Source organism: Rhinopithecus bieti, unplaced genomic scaffold (assembly GCF_001698545.2).
Source record: "Rhinopithecus bieti isolate Rb0 unplaced genomic scaffold, ASM169854v2 scaffold_6945, whole genome shotgun sequence".
Taxonomy (NCBI): domain Eukaryota; kingdom Metazoa; phylum Chordata; class Mammalia; order Primates; family Cercopithecidae; genus Rhinopithecus; species Rhinopithecus bieti.
In genome coordinates this window covers 1,616,755-1,629,516 of record NW_016805531.1, presented here as the reverse complement: position 1 = coordinate 1,629,516, position 12,762 = coordinate 1,616,755, and the positions used below count along the sequence as shown (strand labels likewise).

Sequence of the window (12,762 nt, the reverse complement as noted above, 5' to 3'; positions counted from 1 at the left end):
TTGCAACTATCCTTTGAGAAACTACTATTTGAACAAAAAAAGCAAGTTATTTGCCATCAATTTGATGATGGAGATAATGGTTCTATACGGAAAATCCATAATTGGTCTCACAAGCAAAGTGTGCTTGGAGAGCAAAACCACAAGAAACAAACAAATTATTTTCATATTATCTCTTTTAAGTGGGACACTATTCTCTCTAGAATTTCAATTTCCCACCAGTGATACAACGAGGTATTTGCACCTCCTAAATCAAAGTACAAGCTTCAACAATGGATCCTTATTTCTCATTATTTTCAATGCAAAAAGATTACCTGGTGCTAAGTGTATAGCAAGTTAAATTAAGTACTTATAAAACCTCATATAACGTTTTGTAATTAAAATGTATGTAATTGTTGAAGAACTTATCTTTAATTCAGCTACATTAATAAACAACCAAACTGTGGATAATCTAGTTTATCTTTTATTGAAACCAATCATGAGAAAATATAATTTCATTTTAAATACAAGAGTCTACCCAAATCCAATCCCACAGAAAATTTATAGGAAAACACGGGAAAGCAAAAATTGCTGCATATATGTGGTTGTGGTGAATGATTCAGACTGCATTTGTAAGACAGAAGACTCACTCGATAGATGACTGGGGCAAAGTGCCACTTTTGTTACAAAAGCCCCCATAAGGCAAAGAAAAGCCAATCATTACTACCACGCCCGCTGCTACACTCACACCAAAAACTAGGACTGGATTATATCCATTTTGATGTGCTTCTAACGAGCGACCCTTGCCAGAATGTGTACATGTTGTTAAAAGTTGTCATTGCAACATCTTTTCTGTCCCCACTCCTTTTTTTTTTTTTTTTTTTTAGCTTCCTACTTATCTAGGAGAGGACAGAGAAGCAGAGAAAATGTCTTCTTTACTATTCTGGCACCATTTTGATTTTATTATCAGAGCCCTGGTAATATCACCACTTTATATTTATAAATCCAGCTCCTTATCTAGCAGACCAACCTCTCCCCTCTCCCTCTTTGTCACAGATACCATTGTCTCCCTCGTCTTTCATGCCCACTATCATGGGCCTGCATCTGACTCTACCCTTTTCTCCCTGTCACTAAGAAATGGATGTCACTAAGCCTTGTCACTTTTCCCCTATAACATCTCTAAAGCTCCATCTCAGCTCTCCGTGTCTCTAAAACCTTTACCTATGTTTTATCCTGTGTGAAGACATAAAACGAGCTTATGTGACAACAAGGGATTTATCTTAAACATAAGGCAGAATTTCCTGACCATGAAACACTAGAAAAGGCTCCTGAGAGAGTCTGCTGCAGTATTTAAAAATGGGAGACTCACTTTGGACGGAAATCATTTTAAATTTCTTCTCTCCCAGATGCCACCCTCACACCCCAGTTCCTTCAGTTCTTATTCTTGCCTTCATTATTTCTCCCTCAACTAAGTACATGAATTTCTTTACTGCTGATACCTTAGAATTTCCTTACAGATTCTCATGAACATCTTGCTAAACAATCACTTCAACGACTATTGCAATACAGGCTAACATGTATTAAGCTCTCACAATATGACAGGCCCTGTCATAAGTGTCATAAGCACTTTGCATACATTATCTCATTTAATTTCATAACAACCATGTAAGGCAGTTATTAGCATTATCCTGATTTTCCAGTTTGAGGAAATGAGACTTAGGTTAAACAACTGGTACAAGGTTACGTGGTTATTAAGGGTAAAACCTGGGTTTACACATAGAAAGTCTGACATCAGAGTCCCTCTCTTTTAACTTTCAGGGCACCAAGAAAGCTACTTTATTAAATTTCAGGTTTGTTTCCAATAGAGCAGATGTTTGCTGCTTACCTATCAAGTATTCATTCCCATTCTTTTTTAAAAAGAAACATTACCCAGAATTTTCATGGAAAAAAAAAAATCACTCATCCCCAAACTGTCCTGAGTACTTGTAAGAAACGGAACTTACTCAAAGCTCCAACCAGCCCTTGTTGGTTGAAGCCAAACACGACATTCCACTTCCTTGTCAGTTATAGCAGTGGGCATTGACGTGTCTGAGCCTTGCAATTCTTGCTTAGAATGCTGGGATTGAGGTGTTCTTTCCGTTGCCAAATGTGAAAAAGGAAACATGCCAACTGCTACTGGCATCCACCTATGACCACAAGAAGAACCAGTCTTGAGATAAAACTACTATATGTTCAGTCTGATTGCTAGGGAAATATTTATTTATATATATAAAAAGGCTACCATCCAGAAGGCAAAATAGAGACATTAAAAGAAACTGGTCGAGTTGTTTCAAAGCCCACCTAACCTTTGCATTTCTGCTAACGCAGGCCAGTGAATCTCCTTTATTGCCTTAAGACAACTTGAGTTGGGCTATTTCAAGGGTGGAAATGCATCCCTGTTTGCCTAGGGCTGTCCAAGCCTACACACCTGCTGTTGTGGTGTAACTGTTAGTAGTGCTTTCTTGCACTCTCAAAGTGTCCTCATCTGTATAATAAATACTACAGCCACCCTAGTTTTTGTGTAACTAGGAACAAGTCCTAATGAATGCATTCAATTCTTCATCTAGTTTGATTTCGTTTTTGGGCTTTTGGAGAATACCCTGCAACTTGATATGAAAAGATAAAAAAAAAAAAAATTAACCCCCCACCACTCTGATAAATGAGTCATGGTGAATTTGACACATCAAATTTCTGAACCCTTTTTACTTTTGCCCAGCTGAGAAAAGTTGTCTTCCTGCCCAGATGAAAAGGTCATCTGAGAATCTGAGATTCAGTAAGTTCCTAACTGCTATAAGCCACACCTAAACTTAGCTGATCACTGCTCACAAGCATCTATGCCAGAAATCTAGAAGCATCTTATCCACATTCATTTTGTCAGCAGGTGAACACTAGGCTGTTTCTTGCTGCTCTATAAACAGTCAAATGTATCCCTTAGAATAGAAACAACTATGCATCACTGAACATCATATTGATGTCCTCAGCATAGTACATCAATGCAGGCACCCTGGGAGCCAGACAGAAAAGGTGTTCTTGGCGTCTGACTCAGAGCTGGAACGGTGTACTAAGTTAACTACAGAGTCCTGGTAGGAATGCTAATTTTAGCAGGGAAAGAGAAAGAGAAAATGAGAAGATAGTTCTAACAGAGACTAATAATTGAGAACCTTGGGATTTATTCTGAAATGCAGCACAGGGTTTAGGATGTGAGCTTTGGGGAAGAGAAAACATAATGATTACAAAGAAAAAATAAGGAAGACTAAAGTAATTTAATTACTCATGCACTTCCCATCCTTGAATGATTCCTTCCTCTCAAATTCTAAGAAAAGCTTTGAAAAGATGTACTTTTTCCCCTGATCAAACCTCATCTCCTAACCTTTTATAAAACTTTAAAATAGCAATCGTGGCAACTAATAAAGTACATGTAACAGGGTGTCCCGGCTGGGCAGAGAATGGAGCTCCATTATTTTGAGTGTACCCCTTTGCATGTAGTAATTGAATCTGGTAGGGGAAAACTTGAAACTCATTCAATGAGGCTAGTTGGTCTCAAGGTCCCCACAGATCTGCACCCAGTGGAAAGAGTCTGGAGTGGAGGATCAGTTGCGGAACTGCTCTTAAAAGGGGATGGGAGTTCTGACCACAGCCTGGAGGACCTTACAATATTTGTCCCTAACTAGAGCTCCAGGAATCTATGTTGCATAATAAGGTATTCCAAAACTTGATAAGTTAAAATAAGGATCATTTTATATGGGTCAAGAATTGACTGATTTCTTTGAACCATGTGGAGTTGACTGGGGTGCCTGGTATCCAAATGGTGACTGGGCTGGGCTGAAGGGTGCATGGGCTTCACTCCACATGTCTCAGTCCTCTTCCTCTCCATGGAGGCTCAGAGCCTCTCCACAGAGTTTCTCAAGCAGGGTACTAGTCAGGCACAGTGCCCAAAGAAGCCAAGGCAGTGGCTACCAGTCTTCTTAAAGGCTAGGCTTACATCTGACATAGATTCACTTGCACTATACTCTACTGATGAAACACTCACAGGCCAGCCCATATTCATGGGGAGAGCAAATAGCCCCCAACTCTCCATAAGAAGCCTGTGAAAGAACTTGCTACCATTTCTAATCTGCTGCATGCAGCTGCAGTGGCAGTGTGTATGCATGTGTGCATGCATGTTTATGTACCTTGAAAGGATTATATATCTCTAAATACTTGAGAGCTATTCATGCAACCTTGCTCTGGGAGCCTAACTTCCTTTCCACACTAAAAATGAAGTCATTTTCCCCCTTTTACTTCAAAAGTATTGCCCTAGGCATGTCTGGTACACCACTTTAAACCTCAGGTAGTGAAGAGATAGTCACTGTTATAGTGATGTGAGCAGATATCTGCCCTTAGAACTCTGAGGAACTGCTTGTCTATGGATTACTGATCCAGGCTTAGATCTACCACCTAGAGAGAAAGAAAGAACTGGATTGCTAATTGCTGTGATATTTTGAGGCTCAAGCTGAGTTTCTGCAGGAAATCCGGCCTTCCACCCTCTTCTTCTGACTTTGCAAGAGTGGTGATTAGGATCTCTGGCATCGGGGCTTGAGGTAGGCTTCAGTCTCATTGACATGGAGAACAGCTAATGTTCAATTCCTGCAGGATTCGAGGAACAGTAGTAGAGACTGAAGCCATATTCTAGAATCCTAATAGTCTCTCTCTAGAAACATCAGGGCAAGGCTTCAGAGTCTCCAGGAAATACTGAGTACAAAATTGAAAAGCAGGCCAGTCACAGTGGCTCTTGCCTGTTATCCCAGAGCTTTGGAAGGCCAAAGTGGGCAGATCACTTGAGCCAGGAGCTGAGGCTGCAGTGAGCTATTATTGTACCACTGCACTCATGTCTGGGCAACAAAGCAAGAGCCTGTCTCTTAAAAAGAAAATAATAAGCCATAACAAGTCCAATTACCCTGGAGTGGGATGGGGCATGCAGTTAAATATTATTATATTTATTAGCTAATAATTTATTATTATATATCATTAGCTAATGCTATTTGGGTGTTAAAAATTTGTGCTTACTGGCTGGTAAAGCCTGAGATAGGCATGATACACACACACACACACATACACACACACACACACACACACACATACATAGTGAAAAAAACATTAAAGTAAAACATCAGCTAGCTATTGATACCTGACTTACCAAAAGGAAAGATGAGCACTATGGGAGAGTGATGCAAAATAATCCCTTTTATTCTGTTCCATCTACCTTACTTCACTTAAACAGTTTGTGTTTCAGCCCCAGTAGGGAGTGGTAGTAAGTATTTGTGAGCTCCAGTTACGAGGCTTTTGTAGAGGTCCCTGGGGCATCCACACAACAGTCCTGCTTCATGCTGTAAACTAGGGCTGAGCAACCCTAGAATTCCTTTTTCCCCTGGGTTGTAAGTGCTTAAATTGTAGATCTGAAACTTGAAAGGAATGGAAATGCTTAATGGAAACATCATGTGTAATCATTTCTTGCTAGTGGCCTTTTCTGGTTTATTTCTCAGAAATATGAATACCGCATTTCACTATAAATGGTACTTTCATGAAGGGGAGAAATTATTAAAGAAAGAAAAGCTATTTGATCATCTTATTTTAAACTTCACTTCGAATTGTGGTATAACTCACTGTCTCTTAATAAAGTGAAAACTTTTAATAACAGTTGTGAATTATAATGTACTTGAGGCAATGCTGTTTAATTTTGCTTTTCTTCCCCATTTTAAGATAAATTTTCATACAAGAAATTCTGTAATATTTAGAGGTATGATTTAAAGACAACAACCGTAGCACTGAGAAAAGAATAAATTGAGTTAAAATGGTCTTATTAAATTAGACAGGTGTGGTGGTGTGTGTCTGTAGTCCTAGCTACTTGAGATGGGTGGGAAGAGGTTGAGGTGGGAGGATTGCTTGAGCCCAGGAGGTCAAGGCTGCAGTGAGCCCCGATTGTGCCACTGCACTAGACTCTCAGTGACAGAGCGAGACCCTGTCTCTTTAGTAAAAGAAATAAAAGATCTTACTGACTGTCTTATTGACTAAATGTTCCAGTGTACAGGAGGGCACATTGAAAGACGGTAAGTGTGTGTGGTGTATGTGTGTATGTATTTGTGTGTTCGCATGTATACACACATATATACATATATATAAGAAAATATTAATCACCAATTTAGCCACCCCTTTTATGAAAGTACATTTCTCAGATAATATGATGAAGAGTTAATTCATCTTTTGAAAAGAAGATGAAAACAGGAAAAGATGGTTATTCATTGTGTAGGTAAAATTGGACACAGAGCATATCCTCAAATCATTAAATTTGTTTGTGAAGAGTCTTGTAGTGATTAGAAATACGAAGTTCACCGTAAATGGAAACTTGGGGGTTTCTTTCACTCCATCCTTCAGAAACAATAGATACTTTTTATGTGTCAGGCTCTGTGCTGAGTGTCAAAAGAATTGGGCATGAAAAGTTGAATAAAACCTAGCCCTTGACCTCAAGCTAACAATCTACGGTAGGAAAGAGGCAGAAAACCCTTGCAGTGCAGTGAGATAGGTAAATTGATAAGTACAGGAATAGGAGCACCTCCAAGGTATGTCTGTTATGGCATATGGATGTGGTGCTGAAGAGTGAGTGGCAAATTCTGTGGAAGGTGATAGCTTTTTGGGTGGCAAGAAATGTGGAAAGATATCACAGACCTGAGTAGGATCTTAAAGTATAGCATACAGACAAGGTACGGAAGAGGGCAGAGGGCAAGAGGCTGTAATGATTCAGGGAAGATGTCATGATGTCCTGAATTAAGGAAGTACGCCTACTAGAATGGCTAAAAATAAGAAAACTGGCCTAACCAAGTTTTGGAAAGGATGTGGAAGCAACTGGAACTCTTAGATGCTACTGGTTGAAATGTAATTTAGGTGCAACCATTTTGAAAGGCAATTTCAGAATTTCTTTAAAAGTTAAATATTTCACACATAGGTATTTATCTAAGAGGAATAAAATCATACAAATAGTTGTACACAAATCTTCATAGCAGCTTTGCTTGTAAAACCCATAAACTGGAAATGACTTAAATGTCCATCATCAAGTGATTGGATAAATCAACTGTGGTATATCCACAAAATGGAATGCTACTAAGAAATTAAACAAAATGAATTACTGATACCCACACATGAATGGATCTCAAAATAGTGAAGCTGAATGGAAGAAGCCAGACAACAAAGAGTACATACTGAATCATCTCCTTTACAGAATTTGAGAATATGTAAAATACTCTATAGTGAAAGCAGATCAGTGTTTCCCTGGGGATGTGAAGCAGGTGTAGAAGGAATGACAAACAGGCACAAGGAAACTCGGAGGTAATGATTATGTTCATTATCTCAATTATGGTCATTCCTTTCCAGCTGTAAACATATATCGCATGTATCCAACAGTACCCTTCAAATATATGATATTAATTGTAGGTCAATGTTGCCTCAATAAGGCTGTTAATAAAAAAAAAAAAAAAAAAAAAAAAAAAAAAAAAAAAAAAAAAAAAACTACCTGGCAAGTGGAGATAAAAGTTTGCAGAATAGGAAAACAATCTTAATTGAAGGCAGCAATTGATATGTGAATAGTCCTTAAAAACCTTGGATGTAGATGACTCTAGATGAGGCAAAGGAAAACAGAATCCTATGGGAATGCCGACAGGGGACTGGCAGAGCAAGAGGACTCACGGTGAAGGCAGGGAAGGCACTGTCAGAAACATCTCTTTATTTCTTAGGTTGTTGTCTTGTTTTTGTCATCCTTTCGTACTTGGACAACCCATAGTATAGTTTTGAAATCTGTTCTCCAACGCTTTTGCTCTCAAGTTAGGAACGTAGACTTCCCAGATTGGGTCACTCTGTCTACGTGGGACACTGGCTCTGATCTTGAGTGAACTATCTTCAAATAAAAAATGAAACCAGGAGAAAAATTTTTCCTTTTCTTGGGCAAATCAGTGATTTTATTGGTTAAACCTCATTTCTTCCTGTTTCACGTGACACCACAGACTCATTCATTACCTGTAAGGTGTGCAGTTTGAGTTCTGCACCTTGAACTACTATGGCAAGAGTAGAAGCAGATAGCCCTGATTCCTCCCCACAGCATCACCTGCTGCCCCAGCATGCTGGAGTTATGGGTGACCCAAGCATGGTCTAAGCATGAGTCCACTTAATATGGCATTTTCCAACCAGCATAGTTAGGTGTTCGTTGTTGTTGTTGTTGTTGTTGTTTGAGATGGAGTCTCACTCTGTCACCGAGGCTGGAGTGCGGTGGTGCAATCTTGGCTCACTGCAACCTCTGCCTCCCGGGTTTAAGTGATTCTCCAGCCTCAGCCTCCCAAGTAGCTGGGATTACAGGCATGTGCCACCATGCCCAACTAATTTTTGTATTTTTTTAGTAGAGACAGGGTTTCGCCATGTTAACCAGGCTGGTCTCAAGCTCCTAACCTCAGGTGATCCACCCGCCTCAACCTCCCATAGTGCTAGGATTACAGGCATGAGCCACCATGCCTGCCTCATAGTTTTTAACATTCTCTTTGGCATTCTAAATATTATAAAAATAAAGGAATTGGCTGGGCATGGTGGCTCACGCCTGTGATCCCAACATTTTGGGAGGCTGAAGCAGGTGGATCACCTGAGGTCAGGAGTTTCAGATCAGCCTGGCCAACATGGTGAAGTCCCATCTCTACTAAAAATACAAGGATTAGCCAGGTGTGGTGGTGCATGCCTGTAGTCCCAGCTACTCAGGAGGATGAGGCAGGAGAATTGTTTGAACCCAGGAGGTGGAGGTTGCAGCATGCAGAGATCGTGCCAATGCACTCCAGCCTGGACGACAGAGCAAGACTCTGTCTCAAAAATAAATAAATAATTAAATAAAATAAAAATAAAGGAATTAACACAGAAATGAAGATGGCACTCATCCTATCTCCTGCCATCATTTTCTTCAATTTGTAGAGGATCTATAATGTATGAACAAAACAGGTAAGGTAATTGCTCCCTAAAGCTCATGTTCCAGTGGTGATATACACAGGAACAAAGAAAAAGAAACATTAACAACGTGATTCCAGTAGCAATAGGCCTAGAGAACATTATAATATAAGGTTGATACGACAACTTGCTTCAGATTGTGTGGTCAGAGGAGGGCCTCTCTTTGGACAAAATCTTTGAGGTCTGTTCAAAGATTAGGCTTCAGTAGAGAAAGTTAGCCACCTTATCCTCTGGGGGAAGAGAGTTTCAGATGGAGAGAAGAGGCCACGATGAGGCCCATTGATGGGAGGAGCCCATGGGACTGGAGTAGAGTGAGTGAGTTGAGAAGTTTTCATTCATTTAATGAATGAATAGGAAGATATAGAGGTAGAGAAGGAGACAAAGGTCAAAGGTCAAAGTTCATGATGTTCTGTTTGGATTTTGAGTGTTTTGAAATTGGGAAGGGGAGAGATTACAGTGATAATCTGAGAAGTGATTTTGAGAAGATCACCCTGGCTTCTTTGTGAAGTGCAAGACAGGTAGTAGGGAGGCCAGTCGGGGACAGCTGTAACCTAGAGATGGTGGATCAGAGCAGTGTTGATAAACAGGAAGCACAGTGTGCACACCTAAGACGTATTCTGGACAAAGAGTTGACAGGCCTTGCTGATGGACTGGATGTGGGTGTGATGGAAGGCGGCATTCGGGAATGACTTCTGCCTGGGATTTCAACATGAGCAACTACATGAGTAATGATGCTTTATCCTGAATTGGGAAAGTTCCATGAGGGAGAAAAAGATTCTGGCCCGGTGGAATGATTAACAGTTCTGGTTTAAATGAGTTAAATCCTTCTCAGGACACAAGACCTTCAACTGCCTCTAACTGCATTACCTTTTTTGTTTCCAGGGTCAAGGAAGCAACAAGAAAAAGCATGTTAGCCACTTAGATTGACACCTAGGTGACAGAGGATCAGGAGAGCAAAACTCAGACACAGGGCATTGGATCCCGTGCCAGGAACCCAGGAACCCAGAAACCAGGGGACACAACAGAGCTGCATGGGAAAGCTGACACAGATCAGGTAAGCGCTGGCAGATCCCTGGGAAACAGGCCAGGTTGACAGGGGATTGCAGCATGGCTTAGAGGACAGAGAGGAAAGAGGCATGTCAGAATCAACATGGAGAGGCCAGTTATGCCCAGACAGATGTCCTCTACAACCTTCTATAAAATATCCCATATTTACCTGATGCAGCTCTAGGGCCACCCTTCTGAAGGACATAAGATCTACTGGAGACATAGCTTATCCCAGTTATCCCCTGCCCTGACATTTTTACAGAGAGACACCTAGAACCAGCTTCACAGATATCTTTTCCCACTGCCACATGCAGGCACGCTGAGACTTCCACTGTGAAGCTTAGTGCACCCCTTTTGAAGCCATAAATCCCAGGTACGTCTTCAGGGCAGGTGCCTAGAGGGATTCAAAGAGCCTCTCCTGCTCTCCCACCTTCCCTCAGGTGGAAGGTGCTGGCAGAAGAAATCAGCATAGACTATAGGATATGATCAGCTTAATGGGCTCTGCCACAGCACTGAGACCTGAGTCCTAGTGTGCTGACAGAGGAGTGGAAGATCTGTCCATTCTAGAACCCTGCTGCTAAAGCAGAATCCACAGACCAACAGTGTTGGGCTCACCTGGGAGCTGGTTAGGAACTGCAGACTGTGTGGACCAGTCACTGGGGGGCTTGTTCAATGCTGGACTCTGATCCAGGAAGTCTGGGGCAAGTCCTGAGAGTCTGCATCTCTCCCTGGTGACTCTGCTGCCACTCATTCTACAACAGGCATGGCACTAGGACACCTGGTCATTTCACCGCAGGTTACTCTCTCCATTTTTAAGGAAATGTTTTTAAAATTGGAAAACATGGTTAGGTATTCTTGAGAAATCCATCTCATTATTCTAGGGACGAACAATGCTGAAGTCAGTGAGGGCAGGGGAGTAACAGTAGAGGGAGCAGTGGGTGGAAAGGAGAGAATTGTTAATAATAATAGTTGGTCTGAATCCAGCTGTTTATGCATGAATCAGACTTTGTGTATGTCTTCCAGTAGTCAATTCTTTCCATCTCTCAGGTGCTCTGTGTTTTTATATTGTTACTATTGTTCATTATCATTATTATGGCAGTTAGGATATAAAACAGCTCCCCTAGTTACTAATTGTGTGACCTTGGGCAAGTCATTTAACCTCTCTGAGCTCCAGCCTTCTCATCTGTAAAATGGGGATAGTAATTATGCCTCCCTCCTTGAGTGGTGTGAGACTGAAATGGAGTTAAACAGAGTATGGGTGTAAGCAGTAATGATCTAGTGAGATGTCAATTGTTGGTACTGCTGTTAGGTATTATACTACACTGACACACGTGTCCCGCAGAGGACTTGGATGCCTTTTCCTTAAGCAGAAGAGAGAAATTGAATCCTTGATGTTAAAATACAAAGTCTATAAATGGGTCAGAATAGGGGAATTGTTGGAATAAAGTAAGCAATTTGTCTGAATTAAGTCTGAATTAAGTAATTCAGCAATTTGTCTGAATTAACTACTTCTAAAAGTTTGACATGCCTCTGAGAATACATCCACTCAGTGGACTCTGGAGAAGGATTTGCCAGGTTTGAATATCCTGACCTTACTTTTTGTCCTTGTCAAGTGATGAGACCAAAACTGGACTCTCTTTCAGTGGCCCAGTAGCCAGAGCCTGGTCCTGTGTCTGGCTCATGGAAGTCACCTGATGCCAAAGTCCTATGTCATGCTGCTGATTCAAGTGCAAAGAAATGATGCTATCAGAAGAGGATAGAAAAGAATATTTAGGAACTGACAAGAAAGTGAATATGCCCAACTCATGTCAATATCCCGTTACTTCTTTCTATTGCTTGTTAAAATTTGGAATAGAAGGGAGGAAGGACAGGGAACTAAGATCTGATTTATAGTACTCTATGAGTCCATTTTAGATGCTATTATCCCATTTAATTTTCACAACAACATTATGGGTTAGATAAAATTTCCACTGTTTCACAATTGAGGAGACTGAAGCTCATACAGGTTAAATTACATGTTTGTCTAAGCTCACACAGCTCATAAATGATGGGGCTAGGATTCAAACTCAGGTCTGGCCTGACTCCAAAGCCCATAGTCTTTCCATCACATCTTGCTGCTTCCTGAGAAAGACACCAATTTGAGACATGAACAGCAGCTACACAAACAGTGTCGATACACTGTGGGTTCTCAAAGCTTTATGTAAGGCAATTGCTCTCAAATACTAGCATGCATCAGAATCACCTGGAGGGCTTGTTACAACACAGACTTCTGGGCTTATCCCCAGGGTTTCTGAATCAGTCTGCTTGGGGTGGGGCCAGAAAGTCTGCCTGTCTAACAAGCTCCCAGTTGACGCTGATGCTGTAGTCCGAGGACCACGCTTTAAGAACCAGTGGCTTATAGAAGTGGTTTCAAAGTTGGCTGCACGTGAGAATCACTTTGGGAATTTAAAAATGTTACTGTCTAGGATGCACCCCACATCAATTACGTCAGAATTTTTTTGGGTGGGACCAAGACATCAGCGATTTCTAAAACTCTTCAGGTGAGCCAGGAGTGGTGGCTCATGCCTGCAAAATAATCCCAGAACTTTGGGAGGCCCGGGTAGGAGGACCACTTGAGGCCAGGAATTCAAAACCAGCTTGGGCATCATAGTGAGACCACATATCTACAAAAAAAAAAAAAAAAAAATTAAT

At 41.0% G+C, this 12,762-nt stretch overlaps 1 long non-coding RNA gene across 2 annotated transcripts in view; it reads right to left on the bottom strand.

Annotated features, from left to right (window-relative positions):
- The window catches only part of LOC108530116 (uncharacterized), a 71,898-nt gene that overhangs the window by 17,431 nt on the left and 41,705 nt on the right, over window positions 1–12,762 (bottom strand). For both annotated transcript variants that reach the window (XR_001885759.1, XR_001885758.1), the window contains exon 2: window positions 1,980–2,162. This is a non-coding gene — a long non-coding RNA (uncharacterized LOC108530116). The remainder of the gene's footprint in view (window positions 1–1,979; window positions 2,163–12,762) is intronic.